The 24,888-nt window shown below is 38.6% G+C and overlaps 1 non-coding gene and 1 pseudogene across 1 annotated transcript; one reads left to right on the plus strand and one right to left on the minus strand.

The window, feature by feature from the left end:
• Window positions 1–24,888, minus strand: part of LOC121205969 (uncharacterized) — a 46,390-nt pseudogene that overhangs the window by 17,863 nt on the left and 3,639 nt on the right.
• Window positions 20,275–20,376, plus strand: LOC121206854 (small nucleolar RNA R71). Its single transcript, XR_005902026.1, has one exon. It is a non-coding gene; the product is annotated as a small nucleolar RNA R71 (small nucleolar RNA).

A 24,888-nucleotide genomic window follows, 5' to 3' on the forward strand; every position in this document is an offset into this window, starting at 1 on the left:
TTTCACCAAGTGGGTAGAGGCTGCTTCATATGCCAATGTGACTAAGTCAGCAGTCAGCAGATTTTTAAAGAAGGAAATCATATGTCGATAGAATGATAGAATGCCTGAGAGGATCATATCTGACAATGCATTAAATTTGAACAATAGAATGATAGAAGAGGTTTGCAGTCAGTTCAAGATCAGACAGCATAACTCATCACTGTATTGCCCAAAAATGAATGGTGCAGTGGAAGCAGCCAATAAAAATATTAAGAAAATTATGGGGAAAATGACCGAAACTTATAGAGATTGGTACGAGAAGTTACCATTCGCTCTCTATGCTTATCGAACATATGTCAAAACTTCTACTGGGGCAACGCCTTTCTTATTGGTCTATGGAATGGAGGCAGTTTTACCCATTGAAGTAGAGATACCTTCCCTTTGAGTTTTTTTAGAACTAAAGTTAGATGAATCAGAATGGGTACAGTCTCGATATGATCAGTTGAACTTAATTAAGGAAAAGAGGCTAAGGGTTATCCAGCATGGTCAGATGTATCAAAAATGAATGATGCGGGCTTATGACAAAAAGGTTTGCCTAAGAGAATTTCATGAGGGAGATTTGGTTTTGAAAAAGATCCTTCCTATACAAAAGGATTTGAGAGGGAAATAGATGACAAATTGGGAGGGGCCTTACGTGGTGAAGAAAGCTTTATCTGGAGGAGCATTAATTCTGGATGAAATGGATGGAAAAAACTTGCTCAATCCTATGAATTTGGATTCAGTCAAGAAGTACTACACTTTAGAAAAAAAAGGGGCCAAGGTGAAAACCCGAAAAGGGCACTTTGAGACCTTCAAAAAAAAAAGGGCCAAGGTAAATTCCCACAAAGGGCGCTTTGAGACTTTAAAAAAAAAGAAAATAAAAATAAAAAGATAAAAAGGAGATGCCAAGGTGAAAACCCACAAAGGGCGTCTTGATACCAAAGGGGATTTGAGTTGAAAACCCAAAAAGGGCAGGTCAAATGTTGATCAAAGATGGGGAAGGCGGTGGTTTTGCTATACCTGAATGAACAAGGAAAAGGGGTATGCTACATATTGGGAATTGACAAAGTACTTCTGATCTCCTAAACACATGTCAAGCTCAAATTGGTCTTCAAAAAGTTCGTACAGAGAAATTTAAGTTGCGATATTGGGGGTACCTAGTCTTCATCTTATTCATATTGAATTGGCTATCTTTGAAATATTTTTCCTTTTCAAGATATGCATTCCTAATCAATTTCCATTTTTTTAGTTCTCTATTTTTGATAATTTATTCACTTTGAGATGTGCTCCAATTCAATTCCATTCTTATCCACTGTTATGATTTGTTGCAAGCATGTTGCATTGAAATAATGATTAATGGACTAGTAATACCTTCACAAAAGGAGTTTCGCATATTACTTCGAAAGCTTTTAATTAATACAAGAACCTGAAACAGGACTATTGTTTAGAACTCACCAAGTTTAAGGAAATATCTGAGAAGGAAGGGTTTAAATTGAGACCATCTCCTTGAATTTTTGTCCAAAATAATGATTGAACAAAAGGACAAGATATTGCATCAGTGATACAATTTTGATGAAAAATGATCAGAGTCAACCTAAGAGTATAAAAGGGGGTCATTCTCGAGAAAAGGAAAATGATATTTTGTATTCATGAGGCATATACGTCTGGTCATGACACCTAGGAAATGGTGTGACAGACCGAATTGATGGGGAAAATTCATATCCTACACCCTTGAATTGCAATGGGAGAGTTTGAAGATGGTACAAATCTTAGGTCCCAGAGGTACAATGAAAGAGACCCTGAAGTTACAGTGGAGCAAACTACTTGAGCAAAATGTGATAGTTTCTTCGAAGTTTCCTGGCAAAAAATACTAGCTGAACAAGATTGCAGCGTAATACATCAGTGATAATGCCCTGATAAACAACGAGATTTGATACCTTAAGCATTTAATAAAGGTTCATTCTTATTTCTACATTCATATATCATTCATAACGCATCTGATTAGGAATATTTGACTCATTCCAATCATAGCATCCTAATCATTTGGCATAAACATAGGCATATAAAACTGAGTCTAGAGGACATATTCCTTAGAGGACGGTGTAGTAACATCGGTGACTTCAGATTTTTTCACCCAGAAATAGTAGTGGAGCAAATCGAAGACGGTGAATCTTATCTTTCCAAGGTAGCAGGGGAGCATATTTTAGCCACCAGCCTTATCTCTTTGAGGTAGCAAGGGAGTAGGCTGAAGATTGTAGTCTTATCTTCTTGAGGTAGGGAGTAGACTGAAGATTATAGATTTTGTCTCCTCGAGATAGCAGTGGGGCAGATCGAAGACGACAAATCTTATCTTCCTGATAAGTGATCTTCATGATAGGTTTTGAAAATTTATAATTAATCATTCTTGAAACTAACTATTATCACGATGAAGACAAGTGTACCTATCGAGCAGTAGTATAGCTTTAGTGATACGTGATATTTGTGTGATAAGTTTTATAAATTTATAATTAATCGTTCTTGAAACTAACTATTATCACGATGTCGACAAGTGTACCTATCAAATAGTAGTATAGTTTTAGCAAGACCGGATTGTCGAACCCAAAGGAACTAAAAGTACTAGTAATGACTGTCTTTTTATTATCTAGCCTAAGAATAATGGGGTTTTTTTAACTAACTAGTTAACTAAACTAAGAAATCGTAGAAAATAGAATTGGGGAATTACTTTTTGAAAAACGATTGAATTAAGACAATACCTAAGGAAAAATCCACCTAGACTTCACTTATTTATTTGACTGTGACTCGGATGATTTATTCATTTGACTTGATCCGTGGAAATCCCTAAGCTATATTATTATCTCTCTCGAGACTAACAACGTCTAACCCTAGGTTGAATAATTGAAATCTCTTTCTAATTAACTCCCTAGGGTTGCATTAACTCGATCTATGGATCCCCTTATTAGGTTTTACCCTAATCCAGCAAAATCTTGTCACCCTATCTTTAGGCGCGTAACCAACTTCGCTTAATTATGACAAATGTACTCTTAGACAGGGTCTATTCCTCCTCTGAATAAGAGCTTAACTTGAATCAATATCCTGGAATATCAAAACAAGAATTAAGAACACATAATTAAGAACAAGTCAAATATTTATCATACAATTCAGATAATAATAACAAGATCTATCTTAGGTTTCATTCCCCTTAGGTATTTAGGGGTTTTAGTTCATAACTAAAAAGGTAAACATCTCAGAAGAATAATGAATACAAAACATAAAGAAAAACCCAAAACTTTTGAAGGGAAATTGAGGGGAGATCTTCCGTCTTGATGATGAATCTGGCTTCTGAGATGGCTCAATTGGCTTTCCTTGAGCAGTTCCCTGCTTCCTTCCCTCTGTGTCTTTTTTCTTTCTTCTCTAGGGTGTATTTATTGGCTTTAGAATGCCTAAGAACCCTCAAAATTGGCCTTTTCTGAATTGGACTCAACTTGGGCTCGGCAGGGACACGCCCGTGTGACAAGCCCGTGTGCGATTACTACAGGCCGTGGTCAAGCCTGTTAAAGAGGCACGGGCGTGTGATCCACCCGTGTGAGTCATGCTTCGATTCTGCCAAATTGACATGACCATATGGTCTGCCCGTGTGAGGAGGTCCAAGCCGTGTTGATTTCGTACGTTACCCTATTTTCTCCGTTTTTGGCCTGTTTCTCGTTCCTTTCACTCTCCTATGCTCACCTAAGTATAAAACATGAAATTAAGGCATTAGAAGCATCGAATTCACCAATTTTAAGGAAAAATCATTCATAAAATGTGCTAACCATGGGATAGAAATATGTATAAATTACAGTTTATCAAATAGCCCCACACTTAAGTATTTGCTTGTCCTCAAGCAAAATCCTCAACTCATAATCAAAATAAATTCTTCTCAACTTATAATTTCTATCGATAATATCTCAAAATAATCATAGGTAATCATACATTGAAAATTCAACTGAAAGAACATCAAAGTTTCAAACATTCCAAGTTGTGTATTTTATCATGAAAACATAGGTGTCTCCCCTCGTCTAAGTAATTAACTTTGATTCAAAATGTTACAGAGTTTCACATCCTCACTAAAGATTCACTCAAATCACTCGAGGTGTTTAAGGACAATAAATGAAGCACTCAATAGTCAATAATGAAAAGGCATTACCATAGGCTTGCATGAAAATCAAATCTCCACCACTATAAATTGAGATGAAACATCAATCAAAAGGTCTTTAGAGGGTTGAAACGTGGCTTTGGTTAGAGGGTGTGGTCACAAACTGAAAGAAAGGGTTAAAATCGAGATTGAATTGAAAAATTACTTAACTAGAAAATGATTTAATAATCACTTACGTACAACAGAGCTTCTTCTCAGAATATGAAATTTAACTCTTTAGCTCAGAAGATCACTACTACTAATATGTGTACATGTATTTATTTATTTATTTTCTTTAGAACAAGTCAAATAACATAGACTAAATATTAAAAACAAGACATAGTTGAGCAACTATTTCAATTCAATTCTCGACAAAAATAGGGATCAAATAAATTTAGGGGATTTCAACAATAATGAGTTATGAGTTAATATTAAGGGTAAATCAATGAATAGGTTGTTATGCTCAAGGGGTTTCACTAAGGGTTAATTGTGAAGGTGGGCTTTTGTGGAGTGAGTGGGTTAAACCTAAGTGCCTTTCTTATTTTGACATAACAAATCAAATGGTGTGGTCTTGACATGCATAATCAAGCAAGTTCTAGAATAACAATTTAATACTGACGCACTCATAATGAAAGTGAGCATGAAAGAAATAATGGATGCTCTAAAGGCTCAAGATCTCACAAAAATTATGGTTTTTTTTTATGTTTAAACTTGTGAATTCCAACTCAAGATAATACCTAAACTTAAGGAAACAACCTAAAAGTTTTTAATTCTTCAAAAATCAACTAATCATGTTTGATTCCCTGATGTCTTAAAGTTTAAACAATCAATGCATAAATGCTTATGTTTCAATTCAAGATATATCAATAAAAGTTATAAATCAATCAAAATTTATCCTAAACATGATATGAGAGCTTTTCAAGAGAATAATCGGATTGAGGGTGGAGGAGGATACTTCAACGGTGGTAAAGGTTCATTAGTCCATCGGTCCTACGCCAAAAGAATATTATATTTGAAGTTGGTGATGGTCGTGGTCTAGCAGGACATAGCAGTTGTGGAGAACCTTTCCCGGTGGAGTTTTTAGTTCCTATCTAATGATGAGCTGAGGAGCTCTTTATGACTGTGATAAAATCAAGAACTCTTTAAGAGGTATCCTGAAGCATAATTACTTGTAATGGAATAGCCGAAGAATAAAAATTGTAAAAACTCAGGATAAAATAGTATTAAAAGGGAAAAAATATAATTTCAAAATATAGAGATAAAAATAAAAAAATAAAAGGTGTTTATAGAGAAATTGGGGCACACGATCGTGGGGCAAGCCCGTGTGCTTTAAGCTCAGCCTGTGCGTTTCGTAATTTTCAAAATTAGGCGGATTGGTGTACACGACCATGTCGATCTTCGTTCGCTTCTCCCACGCCTGTGTATGCAAACGCATGCTTGTGTTAAATTCACAGGTTTGCCCATGGTTTCAAAACATGGGTGTGTTGCATGCCCGTTTTATTCTGACAGTTTCGTCCACGGCCATGTCGTACGGTCGTGGCTACTTATCACATTCCGTGTTGGGGAAAAAAATTTTGCCCTATTTTCACACGGCCATATCGCACGGTCGTGTTGCATCCCGTAGTATATGCACGGCCTACGACACACCCGTGTTCCTGACCGTGTGGTTCTAAAAATCCTGTGTTCAATGATTTGGTTAGTATTTTATATTTTTAAAAACTAAAATTTAAAGAAAGTAATATTGTTAGTGCTCGGGCTGCCTCCCGAGAAGCGCTTATTTAAAGTCTAAGGTAGACATTACCGTGTGAGTATACTTAAGGCGATTTGTGGAGCCGTAGCTCCTCCCTGTCATCTTTAAATTTCTCACCGTTGTAAGGTTTGAGGCGATGTCCATTTACTTTGAAAGTATCTTGCGATGGGTAACTTATTTCTACGGTGCCGTATGGGAAAACTATTTTGACTACGAACGGACTTGACCATCGTGATTTAAGCTTCCCAGGGAACAATTTGAGTCTTGAGTTATATAATAGTATAGGATCTCCAACTTCAAATTGTTTATTTTTTTTAACCGAGCATCATGGCATCGTTTCGTTGCTTCCTTGTGTAGTCTTGAATTTTTATATGTATAGGTTTGCCACTCGTCTAACTCGTTCAACTGCATCAACCTATTTTCACCTGCAAGTTTGGGATCAAAGTTTAGAAATTTTATAGCCCAGAATGCTTTGTGTTCTAACTCAAATGGTAGATGACAACTTTTTCCATAAACGAGTTTGTATGGTGATGTTCCTATAGGGGTTTCAAAAGCAGTTCTATAGGCCCATAATGCGTCATCTACTTTCATTGCCCAATCTTTCCTATTTAATCCTACCGTCTTTTCTAGGATACGTTTAAGTTCTCGATTTTTCACTTCGACTTGGCCACTAGTTTGAGGGTGGTAAAGGGTAGCTGTTCGGTGGTAAACTTTATATTTCTTGAGGGTTTTTTTCAAATTAGGCGTTACAGAAATGTGTAACGCCTCAATTTTTGAGTTTTCTGTGTTTCTGTGATTTTTAAAATTTGTGTGTGTTCTGGTTGGTTAAAATATATATTTTAGTAGGTTAGTGGGCCTTTGGAAGGCCCAAACTTAAGTTAAATCTGTGGTAGTCTTCGGAATTTTAATTTTATGAACAGGTGATGCAATTGGCGTTTGGGCTTTTAAGAGTAAAAGGGTAAAAGATGACACAAAAAGGAGTGTGGTGTAGTGGCAAGGTGGCACCACTTAGGGGACAAGGAAGTGACGCCATAGAGGAAGCAATGGGTCCAAGGTTCAAGTCTTGGCTCTTGCAATATATTTTGGTTTTTCTTTTCAATAAATCTGGAAGCAAGTAGGTGCGCTTTAAAATTTAATGTGTTGGATTTATGACACAAATGAGTTGATGGCCTAGTGGTGGTGGCGTGAGTTGGCATGTGAGAGGATTTTGGTTCGAATCCCTTGGCACGCAAAGGTTGATTATTTTGCTATGTTGGGACGGTAAGAGTTGGTGTTGGTTTTAAACTCTGGTGATGGAGGGATCCTACATCGGGAAGCTAACATAAGAGTGGATGGAGAGCTGGCTTTAAATAGAGCACACCATGAAGAGAGTAGGCATATTCTTCTTGGCTGATCCCTTTCACTTTGTGACGTGCTCGTTTGGGTTGGGCGTTAGCTAAGAGTGTTTGGAGCGCGGATTAACTGCAGTCTCCTAACAGGTGTGTATTTCTCATTACTCTAGCAGTAGGACGGCTATTTCAGGCCGCGATGGGCTGAAATGGGCCATGTGGTCCCAATGGGTTCATTGGCCCAAGTGGATATGTTGTAGAATCACTAAAATACCCTTGTAGGGTAGGACTACCGATTTACCCCTGGAGGGTAAAATGACTATTTTGCCCCTCGTACGTAAATGACTAACTTGTATGATGATTGGGTTAGTTGACGTGGATTTATGTTAGTTATCGTTAATTCGTAAGTCTAATGTGTTAGTGATCGATTGTAAGATTATCGCGTGGGAGATATCGTCATCAATCGTCATCAACCAGGTGTGTAAACGACACACTCCCTTAGACTGAATCGGTAAAAGTCGAAATATCGAAACGTTGGTATTTTGTGAACTCGCGAGCGTGCGAGCACTCGTGAGACAGTTGTTAATGAATATGGTGCATTTGGATGATTAGAGTGCAGATTGTGCATTTTCGTGCACAACGGTATTTTTGGGCTTAATGGGCCAAAAACGGGCCAATGGGCCAACGGGCCCACTTTGGTAAAAAGACGAGGTAAGTACTTCTGATTACTTGGTAAACATTAGAATGAGCATGGAACCTTAGCAATAGGTAATAATTATTGAAATACCCTTATGTATGCAAAATTACGATTTTACCCCTAGGGTTATTTTTTTCTGAAAAGCATGATGTTCTATTTCTGTATACGTATGCCATGACATATTATTTCTGTTGCATGGGACATGGGTTTATATTGATGGAGGAAGCGTTTTGGCAGCCTCGCTGCAATCTGGTGGCCTCGCCACATATATCTGTTCTGGTGACTTGTCACAATATTTGGCAGCCTCGTTGCAATCTAGTGGCTTCGCCACATATATATATATCTATTTTGGTGGCCTAGCCACAATATCTGTATCTGGTGACTTCGCCACAAAATCTGGCACCCTCACTGCAATTTTTGTGGTGTGTAGCGGTTGGGTGGGTTGAGTTGTCTCCCCACATGGTGTAAGGCTGGTACGGGGCTGTTATGGATGGCTCTGGGTTGGGATTTCTGTATTCATGATATATTTGTTCTGTATCTGCTATGGACCTATGGGTTTCATTCTGATATCTGTACTGGGCCAATGCCTAAATAAGTCTAACTCTGAGGTTTGATCTATTTTGGGCTATGGTTGGGTTATGTTACACACTGAGTTTACCGAACTCACCCTTTATTTTCATCTCTGCAGGAAATCCCCAACCATAGTGGGCTTGGAGCTGTGAGGGATTCAGAGTGGCCACATCATCTGCAAAGTTGGTTTTTCTAAGTTAGTTTAGTTTTATTATTTTTATATTCTGATTTAATTTTGGGTTTTAAGTTGTAATAAGGCCGCTATTTAAATTTGTTTTTTCCGCTATGGTTTTATTTTCTGATTATATTTATACTATGACGAAACTGCTAGTGTTACGCTGCGCGAGTTTTCAAAATTAATGAACGTTTTCAAGACTCAACAAGCACAACAAATGGATAGCCTAAAGATTGATAAACTGACTTTTCATTCAACCGCTGTTTTTACAAAGACCACCCCAATCACTTAAACCAGCGAATGCATACTAAGTCGTAAGTCCATGTGACACGTCAGATCTGGACATAACGTCTGGGCCGGGTTTGGGGTGTTACACTTAGTGGTATCAGAGCCATGTTGCAACAACTCAGCTGTGGAACGGGTTTAAAAACGAGAGTTTGTAAAGAAAAACTGAATAAAGGTTTTTGAAAATCATTTTTTGGAACTTGGTTATAAATTGTTTTCGAGAATGTTTCCAATATTTTCTCTTTAGAAATAGATGATTTTAAAGATTAAAATCAGTTTTCTAAAATTAGGTTTTTTTAGAAGCGGCCCAAGTCTGTAAGTTTTCTGAGCCTTTTTGATTGTTTCTAAAATATTTGTTATATGCTTGTACAAAACCTTATCATGGCACTTTAGTTAGGGTAACACTGGAACTATAGAAACTCTGATAAGTAGGCTGAGACTGTAGCTAAGCTACCGCAAAAGGAAACAAACTCAAACTCTGAATTACTGTTATTCATAAAACATCTGTAATAAACACTGAAATATTAAACTGATTCATAAAATTCTTAACCAGATAATACGAAATGAGTACATGAGTAGCTTGTAGAAGAGGCCGTGGATGTGGCTGAGGTAATGCTCAGGCTGAATCTTCATCTTCAAGACATGTGCCAGTAGCAGATGCACCGGTACCACTGGCAACAGAGGTAGAGTCTCATGATCGAGGTGCCGGGTACGATGCTCTGTCCCAGGCAATGCTCTGAGTTTTGGAAAGGGTTGCTGGGGCTAGTACGGGAAACAAAATTCGGGGGTCTATTTCTGAGCGGCTCCGGGCCAATGGAGCGGAGATATTTAGGGGCATATCTGGTGTAGCTCCGAATATGGCTGAGTATTGGTTAGAAGCCACAGAGCAGATTATGGATGATTTGGACTGCTCTGTGGAGCAGAAGCTGAAGGGAGCCATATCGTTACTCAGGGATGAGGCTTATTAGTGGTGGGAGTTGTTTAAGATAGCCTTTAAAGGAAAGTATGTTGGGGCTAGTTACGTGGACGCTCGCCGGAAAGAATTTCTGAACCTGGTCTAAGGGAGTAAGTCAGTGGCTGAGTATGAGTCTGAGTTTTTGAGACTGAGCAGTATGCTTCTGGGTTGTTGCTACAGAGTATGAGCATAGCGTACGCTTCGAGGATGGTCTGAGAGATGAACTTAGGGTGCTAATTGCTCCATAGAAGGAGCGTAACTTTGCTGCTTTAGTGGAGAAAGCTAAGATAGCTGAGGAAGTGAAGCATACAGAAAGACAGAATCGTGAGAAAGATCAGAACTATTTTAGGAGAGATTCAGGACTTTCAGGTGGTATGAACAGGAATGTTAAGAGAGAAAGGGAAATGGAGCCAGTTCGTACAGTATCGATGAATGCTGTTAGACCGCAGGGTTGTAGGAATTGTGGGAAGATGCATATGGGTGAGTGTCGGAAACGTTCTGGTGCTTGTTTCTAATGCGGATCTATGAAGCATAGGGTTAAGGATTGTCCCTAGGAACCAGATTAGGTTCAAGTTTTAGAGCAGAGGGTCGCTCAACCAGTGAGGGGAGGACCACAGTTTCCGAGAGGATGTGGGCAAGGCAGAGGTGATAATGGAAACGGTCGAGGAAAAGAAGCACCTGGCAGGGGTGCTAGATTTACTGAGGCTCGTCAGTTGACGTTGGTGTATGCAGCTCGTCGCCGAGAGGAGGGTGATGGACCTGACATCATAATTGGTACGTTTTTGATTTCTAGTATGCCATACACTACATTGATAGATGTTGGATCTACCCATTCATATGTTGCATGTGCTATATCTGGGTCACCGGGTGTGTGCTGTGAGGAGACTGTGAGTGGGGTATCTGTACTAAGTCCTTTGGGTCACTCGGTTAGGGTAGATAAACTATATAGAGATGTGCCTATAGAAACTCAAGGAAAATGCTTCTCTAGAGATCTGATGGAGCTACCTTTCAGAGAATTCGATCTCATTTTGGAAATGGATTGGCTTGTTAAGCATAGGGCTACTCTGGATTGTAGAACCGTCAAGAATTTTCAAGATGTTTTTCCAGAGGAGCTTCCGAGTTTGCCCCCGAACTGAGAGGTTGAGTTTGGAATCGACTTGTTGCCTGGAATGACACCGGTGTCCATTGCACCTTATAGGATGGCACGGAAGGAGTTGGTGGAGCTGAAAGCCCAAATTCAAGAGTTATTGGATAGAGGCTTCATTAGACCAAGTGTGTCTCCGTGGGGAGCACTAGTGTTGTTCGTAAAGAAGAAAGATGGGTCAATGCGGATGTGCATCAATTATCAGCAGTTGAACAAACTGACGATTAAGAACAAGTACCCACTACCGAGAATCGATGATTTATTTGGCCAACTTAGAGGAGTTTCAGTATTTTCCAAGATTGACCTTCGACCTGGGTATCATCAGTTGAGGGTTAAGGAGGTGGATATTCACAAGACGACATTCAGAACTCGGTATGGTCACTATGAGTTCTTGGTTATGCCATTTGGGTTGACGAATGCACCTGCGGCATTTATGGATCTGATGAATCGAGTGGTATAGCCATACTTAGATCAATTCGTGGTCATCTTTATCGACGATATTCTAGTTTATTCTGAAACTGAGGAGAAGCATGATGAGCATCATCGTATTGTGCTGTAAGTGCTGAGGGAGAAGGAGCTTTATGCGAAATTCAGTAAGTGTGAGTTTTGGTTGAGAGAGGTAACTTTCTTGGGGCATGTTGTCTCTGCTGAAGGGATCAAGGTGGACTCTCGAAAGATTGAGGTGATTCTGGAATGGAAGCCACTGAGGTCAGTGTCGGAAATTCGAAGTTTTCTGAGTTTAGCTGGGTACTATAGAAGGTTTGTGGAAGGACTTTCTGTGATGGCAGCGCCTTTGACAAAGCTTATAAGGAAGGGAGTACCGTTTGTTTGGACTGAGAAACAACAGGAATCTTTTGAGAAGTTGAATAAAGTTTTGACCGAGGCACCTGTACTGATTCAGCAGGAGTCTGAAAAAGATTTTATCGTATGCAGTGATGCATCACATGTAAGGTTGGGCTGTATGCTGATGCAAGAGGGTAAAGTGGTTGCTTATGCATCCCGACAGCTTAAACCACATGAAGTTAACTATCCTACTCATGATCAGGAGTTGGCAGCGGTAATCTTTGCGATTAAGATTTGAAGACATTACTTGTACGGAGAAAGGTGTATTATATACACAGTTCATAAGAGTCTTAAGTACTTGCTGACTCAGAAGGAGCTGAACCTTAGGCAGCAGAGATGGATAGAGTTGCTTAAGGATTATGACTGCGCGATTGAGTATCACCCAGGCAAAGCTAATGTGGTGGCTGATGCCCTAAGTCGTAGAACTGTATCTGATTTGAGAGCCATGTTTGCTCGTTTGAGTCTGTATGACGACGGTAGTCTGTTAGCAGAACTGCAAGTTAGGCCGACCTGGGTGGATGAGATTAAGGAAAAATAGTTGAGGGATGAGTCCCTGGTTTCTCGATTCCAGTAGGTTAAGAATGGGGATACTTCTGAGTTCGGACTGAATAGTGAGGGAGTTCTGTGTTATCGAGGTAAAGTTTGTATTCTGAAGGACTCTGACTTGAGGCAAGCAATTCTGAAAGAAGCTCATGGAGGTCTGTGTGCTATGCATCCTAGAGGGAGTAAAATGTATCGCGACTTAAAGGAGTTGTATTGGTGGCCTAGATTGAAGCGAGAGGTAACGGAAGTTGTGGAAAAATGTCTGACTTGTTAGCAAGTGAAAGCTGAACATCAATTACCTTCCAGACTTTTGCAGCCAGTGAAAGTACCACTTTGGAAGTGAGAGAGGGTAATCATGGATTTTGTGAGTGGGTTACCCTTGACACCGTCGAAGAATGGCTCGATTTGGGTAATTGTGGATAGGGTGACCAAATTTTCTCATTTCATACCTGTCCGCACTGATTATTCACTTCAGAAGTTAGTTAAATTGTATGTGGCAGAAATAGTGCGACTTCACGGAGTGCCAGTGTCGATTATTTCTGATCGAGATCCTAGATTCACATCTCAGTTTTGGCAAAAGTTGCATGAGGCGTTGGGTACGCGGTTGAACTTTAGTACAACCTTTCATCCTCAGATTGATGGTTAGTCAGAAAAGGTTATTCAGATTCTGGAAGACATGTTGAGGGGATGCGTTATCGACTTTCGAGGCAGTTGGGAGGATTACTTACCGTTGGCAGAGTTTGCATACATCAATAGTTATCAGGCAAGTATTCGAATGGCTCCTTGTGAGGCACTGTATGGGCGTAAATGTCGTACACCTAGTTGTTGGACAGAGTTGGGTGAACAACAGGTTCTTGGACCTGAGTTGGTGGCAGATACTGAAGATAAGGTCAAGTTGATTAGAGTCCGGTTGAAGGAAGCATCTGATAGACAGAAGTCATATGCAGATTTGAAGCGCAAAGAAATTGAGTACTCTATGGGTGATATGGTCTTCTTGAAGGTTTTGCCTTGGAAGAAAATATTAAGGTTTGGGAGGAAAGGCAAGTTAAGTCCGCGGTTCATTGGGCCTTATCGGATTCTTAAATTAGTGGGTCCATTGGCTTATCAGTTGGAGCTACCTCCAGGGTTGAATAAGATTCATGATGTCTTTCACGTCTCCATGTTAAGGCGGTATCATTCTGACCCTACTCATGTTGTGCCAATTGCAGAGATCGAGGTCCAAACAGACTTGACTTTTGAGGAAGAGCCTGTGCAGATTTTGGATCGAGATGTTAAGATTTTGAGGAGGAAATCAGTTCCGCTAGTAAAGGTGTTGTGGCGTAATCATGCCAGAGAGGAAGCTACTTGGGAGCCAGAAGTGGCAATGCGTCAACAATATCCTCATCTGTTTGATTCAGGTAAGATTTCGAGGACAAAATTTCTTTAAGGAGGGTAGAGTTGTAACGCCCCAATTTTCAGGTTTTCTGTGTTTCTGTGATTTTTAAAATTTGTGAGTGTTTTGGTTGGTTAAAATATATATTTTAGTAGGTTAGTGGGCCTTTGGAAGGCTCAAACTTAAGTTAAATCCGTGGTAGTCTTCGGAATTTTAATTTTATGAACAGGTGATGCAATTGGCATTTGGGCTTTTAAGAGTAAAGGGGTAAAAGATGACACAAAAAGGAGTGTGGTGTAGTGGCAAGGTGGCGCCACTTAAGGGACAAGGAAGTGACGCCATAGAGGAAGCAAGGGGTCCAAGGTTCAAGTCTTGGCTCTTGCAATATATTTTGGTTTTTCTTTTCAATAAATCTGGAAGCAAGTAGGTGAGCTTTAAAGTTTAATGTGTTGGATTTATGACACAAATAAGTTGATGGCTTAGTGGTGGTGGCGTGAGTTGGCATGTGAGAGGATTTTGGTTCGAATCCCTTGGCACGCAAAGGTTGATTATTTTGCTATGTTGGGACGGCAAGAGTTGGTGTTGGTTTTAAACTCTGGTGATGGAGGGATCCCACATCGGGAAGCTAACATAAGAATAGATAGAGAGCTGGCTTTAAATAGAGCAAACCATGAGGGGAGTAGGCATACTCTTTTTGGCTGATCCTTTTCGCTTTGTGATGTGCTCATTTGGGTTGGGCGTCAGCTAAGAGTGTTTGGAGCGCGGATTAACTGCAGTCTCCTAACAGGTGTGTATTTCTCATTACTCTAGCAGTAGGACGGCTATTTCGGGCCGCGATGGGCTGAAATGGGCCATGTGGTCCCAATGGGTCCGTAGGCCCAAGTGGATAAGTTGTAGAATTACTAAAATACCCTTGTAGGGTAGGACTACCGATTTACCCTTGGAGGGTAAAATGACTATTTTGCCCCTCGTGCGTAAATGACTAACTTGTATGATGATTGGGTTAGTTGACATGGATTTATGTTAGTTATCGTTAATTCGTAAGTCTAATGTGTTAGTGATCGATTGTAGGATTATCGCGTGAGAGATATCGTCATCAATCGTCATCAACTAGGTGTATAAACGACACTCTCCCTCAGACTGAATCGGTAAAAGCCGAAATACCGAAACATTGGTATTTTGTGAACTCGCGAGCGTGCGAGCGCTCGTGAGACAGTTGTTAATGAATATGGTGTTTTTGGATGATTAGAGTGCAGAGTGTGCATTTTCGTGCACAACTATATTTTTGGGCTTAATGGGCCGAAAACAGGCCAATGGGCCAACGGGCCCACTTTGGTAAAAAGACGAGGTAAGTAGTTCTGATTACTTGGTAAACGTTAGAATGAGCATGAAACCTTAGCAATAGGTAATAATTACTGAAATACCCTTATGTATGCAAAATTACGATTTTACCCCTAGGGTTATTTTTTTCTGAAAAGCATGATGTTCTGTTTCTGTATACGTATGCCATGACATATTATTTCTATTGCATGGGACATGGGTTTATATTGATGGAGGAAGCGTTCTGGCAGCCTCGCTGCAATCTGGTGGCCTCGCCATATATATCTGTTCTAGTGACCTTGTCACAATATCTGGCAGCCTCGCTGCAATCTGGTGGCTTCGCCACATATATATATTCTGGTGGCCTAGCCACAATATCTGTATCTGGTGACTTCGTCACAAAATCTGGCAGCCTCGCTACAATTTTTGTGGTGTGTAGCAGTTGAGTGGGTCGAGTAGTCTCCCCACATGGTGTAAAGCTGGTATAGGGGTGTTATGGATGGCTCTGGGTTGGGATTTCTGTATTCATGATATATTTGTTCTGTATCTGCTATGGGCCTATGGGTTTCATTCTGATTTCTGTACTGGGCCAAGGCCCATATAAGTTTGGCTCAGAGGTTTGATCTGTTTTGGGCTATGGTTGGGTTATGTTACACACTGAGTTTACCGAACTCACCCTTTATTTTCATCTCTGCAGGAAATCCCCAACAATAGTGAGCTTGGAGCTGTGAGGGGTTCGGAGTGGCCACATCATCTGCAAAGTTGGTTTTTCTAAGTTAGTTTATTTTTATTATTTTTATATTCTGATTTAATTTTGGGTTTTAAGTTGTAATAAGACCGCTATTTAAATTTCTTTTTTCCGCTATGGTTTTATTTTCTAATTATATTTATACTATGACGAAATTGCTAGTGTTAGGCTACGCGGGTTTTCAAAATTAATGAACGTTTTCAAGACTCAACAAGCACAACACATGGATAGCCTAAAGATTGATAAACCGGCTTTTCATTCAACCGCTGTTTTTACAAAGACCACCCCAATCACTTAAACCAGCGAATGCATACTAAGTCGTAAGTCCATGTGACACGTCAGATCTGGCCATAACGTTTGGGCTGGGTTTGGGGTGTTACAAAATGAGTCCCCCTATCGCTGATGATTAATCTAGGTGTTCCAAATCGAGAGAAAAGTTTTTTAAGGAAATGTACTTCTACTCTAGCATCATTTGTAGGCAGAGCTTGGGCTTCAATCCATTTAGACATATAATCGATAGCGACTAAGATGTATTTATTTCCAAATGAACTGAAGAATGGACCTATGAAGTCGATACCCCAAACATCAAATATTTCACATGAAAGCATATATGTCTGAGGCATTTCATCACGGTTAGAGATATTATTCGTCCTTTGGAATTTGTCACAAGAAATAACATACCAGTTGGCATCTTTGAATAAGGTTGGCCAATAAAAACCTGATTCAAGTATTTTATGTGCGGTCTTATTTCCATCGTAATGTCCTCCAGCTGGTCCTGATTGGCAGTGTTCCAAGATTTTCAATGCTTCTGTTCTTGTAGCGCATTGCCGAATAACTTGATCTGCACATATACGGAAAAGAAAAGGATCTTCCAAAAAGTATTTTTTTCACATCAGAAAAGAATCATTTCTTTTGCTGATGTGTCAACCCTTTTAGGATAACGTTAGTGGCTAAAAAATTCATGATGTCTGCAAACCAAGGTGCCTCCGGGTAAGAAATAGCAAAAAAATTTTGTTCAGGGAACGAATCATTTATTTCCACTTCATTTAGCTCATTAGTACTTGAATTTTCAAGCCTGGATAAACGATCAACTGCGAGATTTTTTGCTCCTTTCTTATCTTGAATTTCCAAGTCAAATTCCTGCAATAATAAAATCCATTGAATGAGTCGAGGTTATGCATCAGTCTTAGTTAACAGGTAACGAAGGGCAGAATGGTCAGTATAAACAAAAACTTTAGACAATATTAGATATGGCCTAAATTTATCGAATGCAAAAACCACAGCTAACAATTCTTTCTCCATGGTGGTGTAGTTCTCCTGTGCGGCTGTCAAAGTTTTGCTAGCATAATAAATAGGTTGAAAGTGCTTGTCCCTTCGTTATCCCAAAACTGCACCTACTGCAAAGTCACTCGCTTCACACATTAGTTCAAAAGGTAAATTCCAGTCAGGTGCTATTATAATTGGTGCATTAATCAATTTATCCTTTAGAGTATTAAATGCTCCTAAACATTCCTGATCAAAATTAAAGAGCATATCTTTTTCTAGTAATCTGGTCAAGGCTTGACTATTTTAGAAAAATCTTTAATAAATCTTCTATAAAACCCAGCATGTCCAAAAAAACTTCTAATAGCCTTAACCGAACTAGGAGGAGGTAATTTTTTAATGATTTCGACTTTAGATTTATCAACCTCAATCCCTTTACTAGAAATTTTATGTCCTAGCACAATACCTTCTTGAACTATAAAGTGACATTTTTCCCAGTTAAGTACAAGGTTTGTTTCCTCACATCTTATTAGAACTCGTTTTAAATTTTTAAGGTAAAGATGGAAAGAGTTATCGAATACCGAGAAATCATCCATAAATACCTCCATGATATCTTCTACGAGTTCGTCAAAGATGGCCATCATGTAGTACTGGAACGTAGCAGGAGCATTACATAATCCAAAGGGCATTCTTCGATAAGCAAATGTACCGTATGGACATGTGAATGTCATTTTTTCCTGATCTTCAAGAGCTATTGGGATTTGAAAATAGCCAGATAGTCCGTCCAAGAAGCAGTAGTACATGTGACCTGATAGTCTTTCCAACATTTGGTCAATGAATGGCAAGGGGAAGTGATCTTTTCTCGTAGCATCATGTAGCTTCCTATAGTCAATGCAAACTCTCCAACCTATGACTGTCCTAGTTGGAATTAGTTCATTCTTTTCATTGGCTACCACAGTCATGCCTCCTTTCTTACGAACAACCTGCACTGGACTTACCCAAGAACTGTCAGAAATAGGATAAATAATTCTAGCATCTAGAAGTTTAATTACCTCGGCTTTAACAGCTTCCTTCATGTTGGGGTTCAGTCGTCTTTGAGCTTGCACAACTAGTTTATGTTCATCTGGGTGCAAAAAGAAGGGTTGATCCCTTTAATGTCAGAAATTTTCCAAGCTATGGCCTTTTTATGTTCTTTTAATACTTGGATTAATTCCTCTTTCTTCTAGGGTTGCAAGTTAGACGCAATAATAACTGGTAATGTAGAATTATTTCCAAGGAATACGTATTCCAAGTGATTTGGTAATTGTTTGAGTTCCAGTTTGGGAGGTTCTTCAATAGAGGGTTTCTGCTTAAAATCATCGTTCCCTGTAATTTCCTCATATTCTGCTTGTCTTTAGGAAGATTCATTGAAGTTTAGTTTAGCTTTAATTTTGCCTGTCTCAGAATCATTGTCACCTATCTCCTCTCCTTGGGCATGGCACAGTTCCAACATGTCCTTATGTATGATTTCCTAAAAAGAATCTTGAGCAGCGTGATCAATAGAGTTAATAAAATAACATGAGTCATCTTGTTCCTTAGAAAATCTCATGGCATTATAAATTTTAAAAACTATTTCTTCGTCACCTACTCTAAGTACCATTTTACTATCACCCACATCAATAACAGTCCTAACAGTGGCTAAAAATGGACGCCCTAAGATTAGAGGCACTTTAACATCTTCATCCATATCAAGCACAACGAAGTCAACAGGGAATATAAATTTATCTACTTTTACAAGTATGTCCTCTATCATACCCCTAGGATATTTAACAGATCTATCAGCTAGTTGAATACTCATCCTAGTAGGTTTAGGTTCCCCAAGACCGGTTGTTTAAACATTTTATATGGCATCAAATTAATGCTAGCACCTAAATCAGCTAGTGCCTTATCGACGTTAAAACTACCAATTAAGTAGGGTATAGCAAAACTTCCTGAATCTTTTAGTTTGGTTGGCAGTTTGTTTTGGAGTATAGCCGAACATTCCTCATTAAGTTCCACTGTAGATAAGTCTTCAAACTTCCTTTTGTTTGTTAGGAGCTCCTTTAAAAATTTTGCGTATGTAGGCATCTGCGATATAGCTTCAACAAAAGGTAAGTTAATATGTAGTTGTTTAAAGATTTCAAGGAATTTACCAAATTGTGCATCCATGTTGTCTTTCTTCAACTTTTCTGGGTATGGAATTGGTGGTTTATATTCCTTTGGTATTGGATTGACATTGTTTTCGGGTTTTACCTCCTCTCCTTTGCTTCTGTCAGCTTCTTGTTGTGGCTTCTTTTCAGATTCAGCTAACACTTTCCCACTCCTCAATGTAACTTCTTTCACATGTGCTTTTGGATCCGGTTTGGTGTTACTAGGTAGATTTGCTGGTGCTCTTTCTGAAATCATCTTAGCCAGCTATCCAATTTGAGTTTCAAGCCCTTGGATCGATGCTTGTTGATTTTTGAGTGCCGTATCGGTATTCTAAAAATGAGTCTCTAACACCGAGATGAATTTGGTTAGCATCTCCTCAAGGTTCGGCTTCTTTTCTTGCTGGTAAGGTGGTTGTTGAAAGCCTGAAGGATGTTGTGGCCTTTGATTTCCTTGACCGCCCCATGAGAAATTGGGATGGTTCCTCCAACCTGCATTATAAGTGTTACATATGGGTTATTTTTGGGATCTAGAGTTATTGTTACCCATATATTGAACTTGTTCCTCCTCGATGTTAGGGTTGAAGGGTTGATATTTTGTGCATGTTCCTCCTCCATTAGAATCGCACCTCATCACTGGATGTACCTGAGTAGAACCACACAAACCGTCAATCTTTTTATTTAAGAGTTCTACTTGGTTAGATAGCATAGTAACCGCGTCGAGGTTGAAAGCACCGGCTGCTTTCGTCTGCTTTGTTCTCATAACTTGCCACTGATAGTTATTCAGTGACATCTCTTCAATAAATTCATAAGCTGTCTCAGGTGTTTTATTATTGATAGTTCCTCCAGTGGCTGCATCAATCATCTGCCGAGTCGAAGGATTCAGGCCATTATGGAAAGTTTGAACCTGTAGCCAAAGTGTGACCCATGTTGAGGGCACCTTATTGAAAGGTCCTTATATCTCTCCCATGCATCGTAAAGTATTTCTAAATCCATCTGCACAAAAGAAGAGATACCATTACGTAATTTGGCTGTTTTAGCTAGTGGAAAATATTTTAGTAAATTTTTTTCAGTCATTTGTTCCCAAGTAGTAATTGACGCTCGTGGTAACGAGTTCAACCACTTTTTAGCCTTATTCCTTAATGAAAAGGGAAACAACCGAAGACAAATGGCATCATCGAAAACGCCATTGATTTTAAATGTATCATAAAATTCTAGGAAATTTACCAAGTGAGCGTTGGGATCCTCATCCTGCAAACCATCAAACTAAACAAAATGTTGTATCATTTGAATTGTGTTAGGTTTCAGTTCAAAATTATTTGCAACAATAGCAGGTCTAACTATACTTGACTCAGTTCCTGTTAAATTAGGTTTAGCATAATCACACATAGTGCGCGGAGCGGGATTCTGATTAACAGGAATCGCAGGAGGTAGCGAATTTTCTTGGTTTTCAGCCATCTCCTCGGTTGGGGTTTGAATATCGTCCTCTTGCTCGTTTTTTGTGTATCTTAAGCTTCACCTTATTTCTCTTTGGTTTCTACGAACTGTGCGATCGATTTCTTCGTCAAAAAGTAGTGGTTTTGACGAGTTTCTTCTAGTCATAAACTATAAAAACCTGCCAAGAGAAAGAAAAAGTAAACTAATAAAGAATAATAAAAATAAAATAAAATTAACTTGCAAGAAAAATAAATGGCTAAAGTAATAAAAATTGAGTGTTCCTATTATCTTAGTTCCCCGGCAACGGCGCCAAAAACTTGATACGTGATATTCGTGTGATAAGTTTTATAAATTTATAATTAATCGTTCATGAAACTAACTATTATCACGATGTAGGCAAGTGTACCTATCGAACATTAGTATAGTTTTAGCAAGACCAGATTGTCGAACTCAAAGGAACTAAAAGTACTAGTAATGACTGTCTTTTTATTATCTAGCTTAAGAATAAGGGGGTTTGTTTTAAATAACTAATTAACTAAACTAAGAAATCACAAAAAATAGAATTGGGGAACTATTTTTGGAAAAACGATTGAATTAAGACAATTCCTAAGGAAAAATCCACCTAGACTTCACTTGTTTATTTGACTCTGAATCGGACGATTTATTCATTTGACTTGATCTGTAAAAATTCCTAAGTTATATTATTATCTCTTTCGAGACTAACAACGTCTAACCCTAGGTTGAATAACTGAAATGTCTTTTTAATTAACTCCCTAGAGTTGCATTAACTCGATCTATGGATCCCCTTATTAGGTTTCACCCTAATCAGGCAAAATCTTGTCACCATATCTCTAGGCGCACAACCAACTCCGCTTAATTATGACAAATGTACTCTTAGACAGGGTCTATTCCTCCCCTGAATAAGAGCTTAACTTGAATCAATATCCTGGAATATCAAAACAAGAATTAAGAACACATAATTAAGAACAAGTCAAATATTTATCATACAATTTAGATAATAATAACAAGATCTGTCTTAGGTTTCATTCCCCTTAGGTATTTAGAGGTTTTAGTTCATAACTGAAAAGGTAAACATCTCAGAAGAATAATGAATATAAAACATAAAGAAAAACCCAAAATTCTTGAAGAGAAATTGAGGGGAGGTCTTCAGTCATGATGAAGAATCCGACTTCTAAGATGGCTCAATCGGCTTTCCTTGAGCAGTTCCCTGCTTCCTTCCCTCTGTGTCTTTTTGTCTCCTCCTTTAGGGTGTATTTATAGGCTTTAGAGTGCCTAAGAACCCTCAAAATTGGCCTTTTTTGAATTGGACTCAACTTGGGCTCGGTAGGGACACGCCCGTGTGCGATTATTACAGGCCGTGGTCAAGCCTGTTAAAGAGGCACGAGCGTTTGGTCCACCCGTGTGAGTCGTGCTTCGATTCTTCCAAATTGACACGGCCGTGTGGTCTGCCCGTGTGAGGAGGTCCAAGCCGTGTTGATTTCGTACGTTAGCCCATTTTCTCCGTTTTTGGCCCATTTCTCGTTCCTTTCACTCTCCTATGCTCACCTAAGTATAAAACATAAAATTAAGGCATTAGGAGCATTGAATTCACCAATTTTAAGGAAAAATCATTCACAAAATGTGCTAAGCGTGTGATAGAAATATGTATAAATTACAGTTTATCATTTAGCAAGACCGGATTGTCGAACCCAAAAGAACGAATAGTACTTGTAATTACTTTCTCTTTATTATCTAGCCTAAAAACTAAGGGATTTTTTTATCTAAACTAATTAACTAAACTAAGAGTGCACATAGAGAAATTGGGGGAAAGCTTTTGGGAAAATTCGATTGATTAAGACAATACCCAAGGAAAAATTCACCTAGACTTCACTTGTTATTTGACTCTGAATCAGACGATTTATTCATTTGACTTGATCCGTAGAAATCCCTAAGTTATATTATTATCGCTCTCGAGACTAATAACATTTAACCCTAGGTTGATTAATTGAAATCTCTTTCTATTTAATGCCCTAGTGTTGCATTAACTCGATCTATGGATTCCCTTATTAGGTTTCACCCTAATCTGACAAAATCTTATCACCCTATCTCTAGGCGTGCAATCAAGTCCGCTTAATTATGACAAATTTACTATTAGACAGAGACTTTTGCTCCTCTGAATAAGCGTATTAACTTGAATCAATATCCTGGAATATTAAGATAAGAATTAAGAACACATAATTAATAACAAGTCAAATATTTATCATACAATTTAGATAATAATAACAAGATCCGTCTTAGGTTTCATTCCCCTTAGGTATTTAGAGGGTTTAGTTCATAATTATAAGAGAAAACATCTCAGAAGAATAATGAATACAAAACATAAAGAAAACCCAAAACCCCTGAATGGAAATTGAAGGGAGATCTTCAGTCTTGACGATAAATCCGGCTTCTAAGATGGATCAATCGGCTTCCCTTGAGTGATTCCTTGCTACTCCGTGTGTATGTTCTAACTGCCTCCTCAGGTGTTTAAATAGGCTTTAAAATGCCTAAGAGCACTCAAAAGTAGCCTTTTCCGAATAGGACTATACTTGGGCTCGACAGGGACACACTCGTGTGACACGCCCGTGTGCGATTGCTCCAGACCGTGGTCAAGGTTGTTAAATAGGCATGGACATGTAGTTTACTCGTGTAAGTCGTGCTTCAATCCTTCCAAATGGGCACGACCATGTGGCTTACCCGTGTGAGGAAGTCCAGGTCGTGTTGATTTCTCATGTGGGTCCATTTTCTCCGTTTTTGGCCCGTTTCTCGCTCTTTTCACTCTCCTATGCTCACCTAAGTATAAAACATGAAATTAAAGAATTAGGAGCTTCGAATTCACCAAATCTAAAGAGAAACCATCCATAAATGTGCTAAGCATAGGATAAAAATATGTATAGATTACGGTTTATCAAATACCCCCACACTTAAGCGTTTGCTTGTCCTCAGGCAAAATCCTCAACTCGCAATCAAAATAAATTCTTCTCAAATTATAATCCCTATCAATAATATATGAAAATAATCCATAAATAATCATGCATTGAAAATTCAACTAAAAGTGGATCAAAGTTTCAAACATCCCAAGTTGAGCATTTTATCACGAAAACATAGGTGTCCGCCCTCATCTAAGTAATCACTTTTGATCAAAATATCACAGAATTTAACATCCTCACTAAAGATTCACTCAAATCACTCGAGGTATTTAAGGACATCAAATAAATCACTCATTAGTCAATATGAAAAGTTATTACCATAGGTTTGCATGAAAATCAAATCTCCACCACTATATATTAAGATGATACATCAATCAAAAAGGTCTTTAGAGGGTTGTAACGTGGCTTTGGTTAAGGGGTGTGGTCACAAGCTGAAAGAAAATGTTAGAATTGAGATTGATTTAAAAAATCACCTAACTAGAGAAATAACTAATTATCAGTTGAATACAAATGAGCTTCTTCTCAGAATATGGAATTAACACTCAGGCTCAAAAATGACGAATTACTACTAATATGTATGTAAGTATTTTTTTTAAGAACAAGTTAAATAAGATAGAACTTAATTATTGCAATGAAGAATAAAACATAGCTAAGCAATTAATTCAAATCAAATCTCGATAAAAATAAGGATCAGATTAGGGGATTTCAACAATAATGGGTTATGAGTTAATATTGAGGGTAAATCAATTAAAGGCTTGTTAGGCTCAAAGGGGTTCACTAAGGGTTAATTATGAAGGTGGGCTTTTGTGGAGTGAGTGGTTTAAACCTAAGTGCCTTTATCATCTCGACATATCAAATAAAATGGTGTGGTTTTGACATGCATAATCAAGCAAGTTCTAGAATAACAAATCAATACTGACGCACTCATAATAAAAGTGAGCATGAAAGAAATAACATATGCTCTAAATGCTCAAGATCTCACAAAAATTACAGCTTTTTGATGTTTAAACTTGTGAATTTCAACTCAAGATAATATCTAAACTTGGGGAAACAACCTAAAAATTTTTAATTCTAAAAAACCAACTTATCATGCTTGATTCGCTAATGTCTGAAATTTTAAACGATCAATGCATAA

This window comes from Gossypium hirsutum, chromosome A09 (assembly GCF_007990345.1).
Source record: "Gossypium hirsutum isolate 1008001.06 chromosome A09, Gossypium_hirsutum_v2.1, whole genome shotgun sequence".
Classification (NCBI taxonomy): Eukaryota; Viridiplantae; Streptophyta; class Magnoliopsida; order Malvales; family Malvaceae; genus Gossypium; species Gossypium hirsutum.